Source organism: Helicoverpa zea, chromosome 1, assembly GCF_022581195.2.
Source record: "Helicoverpa zea isolate HzStark_Cry1AcR chromosome 1, ilHelZeax1.1, whole genome shotgun sequence".
In the NCBI taxonomy this organism is placed as follows: Eukaryota; Metazoa; Arthropoda; class Insecta; order Lepidoptera; family Noctuidae; genus Helicoverpa; species Helicoverpa zea.
Window position 1 is genome coordinate 5,872,574 of NC_061452.1, and position 7,932 is coordinate 5,880,505.

Sequence of the window (7,932 nt, forward strand, 5' to 3'; positions counted from 1 at the left end):
GGAGCTCAGCTAGACTATAGCATATGAAGATATGACGTTTTAGCAAAAGTGGTTCTATCTGATAAGCACTCTCTATTAACGTATAAACATCGAAGATCTGGAACACCTGATGTGGAACTTCAAGAGCAATACTACACTTGAAATGAATAGAAATGAATGTTATGAAATAGGTATGGTGAATCAAAAAAACTAATTAGTCCGTCTTTTAGATAACCCTAAAATAATGGACATGTATTTTTCTTTTCTCTCCCTCACAAACAAATAATAACGAAGATACAACAACGCTTGAATTTCGTTTTAAGTCACTGCTTAGTACAAATTTTACATACCTAGACGTGGCGTCACGAGCCCCCACTCTCCGACTTTGTTGCGTTATATCTCATTATTATTTTGTATGTCTCTTCCAGACCTCGGGACTACAGAGTTCCGAATTTTTGGGAGGCAAACGTGGGGCCGAAGCCAACACGCTGAAGCCCTTTCGAGACAACTTTAATGAAATGATGACACAAAACCGACGATTATCCCTTTATACACTATAGAAATGAACCCAAGGACAATCCCCGGTGAACGCAGTTAAAAAAAAGACAATCCCCGGTTCTGTGCTATACCATTGCTAACTGTGGATGAAAACTACTTGGGCTATTGTGATGGGATGTTAGTGGATGACAATGTATTAGGTACATGTAAAAATGGAGACTCGCCACCTCACTTACTGGGCCCCCGGGAACCAGGCACTGAATTGCAACAAGAGGGCAACAGGGACATGAGCGGCTGAAGGGTGAGGATACCTCGGCGGACTTTAAACGCAGATTACGCGCTCCCTGTGCTTACCATGAGGCACCTACCCTCCGAGCAGGCCAATAATCCTGCTCCTGCACTCCTGCGACTCCACTCTGGACGGCCAAGCCAAGCCAAACGCGTGAGACCTACCCCCGTCATGGTTCACTCCGACCGGCCGGAGATGGGGGACAGTATACTCTCCCTGAAGAACTCAGTATATATAGCCCCGCGGGGTCCAGTCACGATGCAACTGAGTACCAGTGTTTTATAAGGAGCGACTGTCTATCTGACCTCCACAACCCGGTTAACCGCTCAACCCAACACCCCTTGGTAAGACTTACTGGCTTCTGACTACCCATAACGACTGCCAAGAATGTTCAATGACAGCCGGAACCTACAGTTTAAAATCCCCTCCATTGGATCTGTATCTGTCATTGGTATCCAAAATATACGTAGAAAGTACAAACGAACTTAGAAAAGCATTGGCAGGCACTTGCAAGACCTGGAATCAAAGACGCACGCTCATACTTGAGAGATTGGTTCTCTACCCACTAAACCTTTTTTTACGTAATAACCACACACCACGACTTTGTCATCTATTTAATCTTTTTTTACGTAATAATACGTGTAATATTTTTGCCACACACAACTTAAATGCGGACTAATTAGAATCACTACTTTTATCCCTATGGTCACGTCTATTGCGGTTCAGTTCTCAGCGTTTTGTTTAGTCTGCTGTCCTTTTGCCGTTAAAGTCCAAAAATTAAATATATGGAACGTTTCTAATGGTTATGCGTATTCCGTTGTTTTCAAGTCAACGGGCCCTTAAAATTCAAAATCAGACTATTCAGATCTTTGATTTTGCTGACCCCGTAGTCGCTGGCATAAGGGACAGGATCCGCGTACGAAGTCGCGGGCAGAAGCTATCTATAATAAGAAAATTAAAAAAGTCTCTTAAAATTGAAGTCGACTTTCTGCAAATGCGAACAGGGTAACAACACAAAGGTTGGACTTCTAAGGAATACAAGAATGGGAAATCCTGAAGAATGACAATTCAAACCTCAAAAAAACAAAGCTGGTTGCTGCTACGAAGCTGAGGTGAACAAAACCTTCATCTGTTAGGGTAACTACAGGTACAAATTAAAGTGTTGTCTAGAACGGTTAGTTGCTGTGTTTTCCATTTGCTATCGTCATTATCCTAATTATTGGCTTGGGAAGCATAAGCTTGCACCGTTTCAGGACAAAGTCCTCTTCTGTAAGAGCTGAGTGCTGTTGTACACAGAGTATCCCGACACTGAGTAATTTAATTAGTTATTCACTAGATAGTGCAATATAAATACTTTTAGGTGCACACTTTGTTTCCCTGATTGTCGATATTTAACTACGTATACCGGTGGGGATCATTTTACACTCATTCACCCCAATATGTCCGCGTATTACGTTTCATTGATTTTTGATACCATATATGGTAATATCGAGCGTATCTTTGGTTGAATGTGACTTGCGATTCTACATAAAGTCGTTTACGTATAATTATGAGAATCTTGATAGGACGAATATCGCCTTATTTAAATCAATAATTTGTGCTAAGTCATAGCCTGACGCATATCGGCATGAACTGCATAAAATGCTCATATATTTAACAAATATTTTTTTCAATCGGCCTAGTGCATTAGGTACCTACAGAAGTTATTCGCCTAGGGCGCGAACAAGGCATGAATTGATAGACATCACCAATTTATCAGTGGTGATGACAATGATGATATCTCTTGTTCACAAAAGTGTGATAATGCATTTCTTAAAAGGAAAATAGAAATCGTGGCTAATTTAAAAATTGTGTAACAATTAGTGGATTTTATATCTTATTACAATTTGACTCTTATTTATGATATAATATGTGTCGGGTCATATAACTTCGGAACAAACAACAATGTTGTATGAAACAGAACAATATAATTTGGGACCTAGCACGAGTTTCAGGAAATAGTTGCGTTAGCAGAATAGTAGTTTTTGTGACAATTTTGTGTGACTATGTATTTTAGTAGCATTGTAAACGATCTGCGTAGTTTTTTTTACATTTTGTTGAGTTTTGTTGGCGATTTTCATGTGTCCAGAAGTAGTTTTAGAAAATAATGCGTTTTGTCCCCATAGCATGAGCATTTCTTCACCACCCCTGTTTAACTATAAGGATAAAAAAGAAGGTCTACATTAAATTGTACCTAATATATTTTTCTAAGATCATTTTATTCGCCAACAGCTGGACACGCCTTGAATTTGAACGCCTGAGTTGATTGCTTATTTTATTAAGAATTTATGCTTACTGCGATTTCTTATTTACATAGTAACCACCTTGTTAATAGTCTCATTATAATTCATGGTATGCTTACGTAATTAATTACATCACAATGGATATAATAATATGCATCTGCATAACCGATTTATGCACCTACGCGTACAACGCGGTGATAGAGTAGAACTAAATAAATATCGACGTCCAATCCGATTACGATTACGTGGAAATGTACCAGCTACCTGTTCCTTCATACAATAGAATCTTATTAGAAAGTTCGATAGTATCTTCCACTGATAATATTGATATCGAAAACAAACTCATGGACATAACATATCGCTGGAAAATTCTTAACTCACCCTTATCTCTGTTTACATGTTAATACTACGAATATACTAATATTTGTCATGTGTCATTGAAATTATCGAATTAATGTTGTTTTAAACATTGTCGCAACTGGATATTTTTATACCGGTATTAACTAGATGCGCTTTATAAGTCGCTACTCATTAGAAGACTACAAAGTCCCGTCTCTACTGATAGTCATTTGTATCAGAGAACAAGTTTATACTACTCATTACCCTATATGTGGTGACACTCATTAATGGACACCTAAATGAGTTATATCTGACTAATACTTAATTAGTCGTTTGGCTAATATTTTATAAGGTAACCACCTAGTAAGGTAATATCTACATTCTACAAATGTTTGATTGATTGATTTCAAACTTCTACCCGATCCTATCAATCGAAAGCTTGTAGTATTTCGTCAGTAGCATTCCAATTCAATATTGCCATCAATTGAGTACAAATTCTGATTCTGCTGACACTGAGAAATTGTTTACGTACTGAGAAATTCCACATTGACATACCTTGTCTTAGAGATGGAGCAAATAAACCGAACTAATTTCGCAACCGCTAGCAGGAAGAGAATCTCATGTTAATTTTCATTATTTGAAATAACTATACATGTTTTTAGTAGGTACACCTACATGTTACGCCATAATTCAGCTAGATAATTGTTTCTCTTTCCTGAAAGCTTAACAATAGAGTTCATGATACGGGTGTACTCTGAATGTACGTACTTACATACAATTTCAATTAAAACCTATTGTTTGCTGGCTTCACAGAAAAATAGAACGGGCTATTGGCTGAATGTAATACTGATTTTATCCGTAATAATATTTTATAATTGTAAATAGAAATTCTTCACAGACAAGTCATCGACACGAAAGAAGAAGAACGTAACGCGATCGTTCCATAGACAGGTGGCAATATTGTGATAACGAGTTTTTCCGTTTTTCGGAAGGCACGATAAATCCGTAGGTGATTCCGACCGTCATTTGAACATCTTTGGCAGTCGTCAGGGGTCGGCAGAAGCTAAAAAGTGTGACAACCAGCCTTAGCAAGAAGGTATCGGGCTGCTCGAATAACTGGCTTGAAGAGGTAAGACACGCAGTCGCTCCATGCAAGACACTGATAATCTGCATCCGTTTATTTTATTTATTATTCATTGTAAACAGGAGTACTTTGGCACTTCAGCTGTCCTGAAGTTCTTTATTGTAACAAGATATTTCTGTGCCAAGGCGTATAATGACTCCACAACATATACTTACGTATTTCGTGTACAAACATACATACGTGGACATAATTATGTACGTCATACTTCAGGCAGCTCAAATTTCAAGCTTTGCCTAAATGACTATGTAAAACTTTGTGTACATTAATGATTAGACACTGATTTATTTCCATTTTTCTGATGGTCGTGATAAAAGAAATGATGAGTTTGCATGTATGCCTAATTTTCCATACTAATTATATAAATGCGTTGATAGGTAACTTAAATGAATTATATATTTTTAAATATTTCCAGCTTGCACAAAGTAATAATATGTAAATGTGGTTACTTACAATTTGGGTTCGTTATACACGGTTCTCATGAGTCGATACTTAAAGCAGGGGAAAAGTTTATAAACTTACGCACAAATATATTAAATCTAGTAATGTTCTCTACAACTTAATTAGTACATATATCGTATGATACATTTTGTACCTGCTCTTGAGTGCTGAACCTATAAAAAATAATTTTCGCCTTAGTTACACTGACTGCGGAAATGATCGATCATCTCTTTACATAATAAACTCAACTTTCCCACATGCGTAATCAGAAATTACAACGTCATATGCTACATCACTAACTACACTTCATATTCTAATTATAACTAAGTATGTACTTCCTTAAGTCGTGGTGGCCTAGTGGGTAAAGAACCAACCTCTCGAGTATGAGGGTCGGTTCGATTCCAGGTCAGGCAAGTACCAATGCAACTTTTCTAAGTTTGTATGTACTTTTTAAGTCTATCTTAGGCTGATAAAAAGATGAAGGAAAACATTTTGAGGAAACCTGGACTATAAAATCTGAAATCACCAACCCGCATTAAGCAAGCGTGGTGATTAATGCTCAATCCTCCGTGAGAGGAAGCCTGTGCCCAGCAGTGGGACGATAAAAAGGCTGTAACATTTAAAGTACTTCCTTAAATCTACAGATACATACATAGATACGTAGATATAAAATCCTACAAAAGGGGGTACAACTGAAGGACACGCTTGAATTGAACTGGACGACAAAAACAAACGACTGAGTCACTTCCATACAGACTGAAGCCATGACAAATATGCGCAGTAGAGTCAATCAATTGTCAGACAATTCAACACTTAAAACGTGGTCAATAGAGCGACATATGTAGATACTGAGTTACTGATAAATGTGTCTGTTTTTGTTTACACTTATCTTTGGAAAAATTGCATTTGAGATGTGATCACGTACATCATGATGGGTTTTTATCCAATCATGACATCTATAAATTACTAAGGTTGAAAAAAAACATGGGCCTTCAATCATGGTTGAACCTTCACCTTTTGCAAATGCATGCAAGAAATGGGATCTAAGGAAGCCATTTTTACAAGAACACACAGGATAATTTTCTTCAGATGCAAAACTATGTTAAAGGAGTGTCATAAATGTTGAAGGTATCGTTAGATAAATTTCATGGACCACAAATCCTCGTAATGAGCATACCTGGCACCCACAAATCTAATTTCAAGCTCATAAAGAGACAAATCTTAGCCTTTGAGCAGGTATATCAAATTGGATTAACGTCTTGTTTCTCCTAGATATCGCCTACGCCACGCCTATTACTATCCACTTTAGATCAAGTCCGTTCCAGATATCAATTGTAATTCATTAGGCAGATTAAACGAGTCTTTATGCCTAAACGGTGTAGGACTTGATGACGTAAGTTTTGCAAACCTGGCTTTGAATTACAAGAGCAGTACCAACGCATTTTGGACCAGTCACCTGCCGGCCAAACCGAGGTGATTTGCCAAATTACTGTTACAACCTGATCAATTTGTTCAGGTATGTATTTTTTTAGCTACTTTGTTGTTTGAATTTGACGTATTCAACATTGTCTGTTTTCATCATATCCTATTGAACTTCTCGTAGCTGTACCATTATCAAAGGACAATGCTCATGAAGTATGAGAAAAAAACCCAGGCCCGGCGCAAAAGAAATGTAACTCAAAATATAGGTAAAAATAAGTAATTAAATATTACATAGGGGGCATTATCGAAATCAGTGGCTATATGCGTGAAATTGCTATTCGAATTTTAACATCTGCGGTACATTGCTACTCAAGATTTTAGAGGTAACATAATGTATTAGTAAAAGGAACAGCAAACAGATACAGTTGTGGTTTAAGAGCAACATAATGACATGTTTATAGCAACTTCTCCACTATTCTACCTACTTTTACAAAATAATAGGATGATAGAACTAAAACAGGATATGAATGCACTTTTCATTTTAATATCTAATAACGCTTAAAAGTCATCGATTCTTTATTTCTAACACGACGAGATCCAAAAATGTTGCGGGATGCGCGAACTGTTCCTCATGTCTAGCCCACCCTAAGTAATGTAAAACGCTCATGACGCGATGACGTGGGCGCTGCAGCCTGTATTTCGGTATTGATTTATCTTTTTGGAGAAGCTTATTACTTGCCATATTACTTGTTTGTTGTTTCAGATAGCACTTTAATTAAACTATAAGCCCCAGCTGCTCATGTTACCCCTTTAAAAAATCAAATAGCAATTTCATACATTTAGCCATTGATTTCGATGATGCCTCCTATGCAGTATTTCATTACTTATTATTACCTATAATTTGAGTTACTTTTCGTTTGCGCCGGGCTTGGGTTTTTTTTGAGCATTGTCCTTTGCCCAATTCTAGACACATTCTCAGTATCCTCATACAGGAACTGCCTTTGATAAGTTTAACAGGGTGTCTTCTTAGTACGACCGATTCCGAGATTTCGGGCTTCTAGATATCCGTAACGTGAAATATCTAGGGATGACAGCTTGGACCAAACGGATTAATGCATCATCAACGGATTAATGGCATGGAGAGGTTTCACTAAGAAATAGATGGACACCCATTCCTGGATTGACTGAGACAAACCTATCTTACTCTCGATCAATCAATCCATGAGATTCTCGCCGCGTCAACAATACCTTAGTCTTCAGTCTATAAAGGTCTTAAACTTATCTTACCTACCGTAAGTCGAGACTAAAGACAAAAGAGGCATTTAATCACTGGCGCGTTAAAAAGATTAGTATCTTAACAACTGATTGTAGTTATGCATAACATGAGAAACAGTCAACAACATGCAATCACACATGCATTTATGCAATGCAATGTTTGTCCATTCCAACCGACGACGTAACTTTATAGCATTCCAGCAGTATTTTTATTTTCTTTTGATTTTAATCAAACTAATCATAATTATACTTGAATACTTGTTACA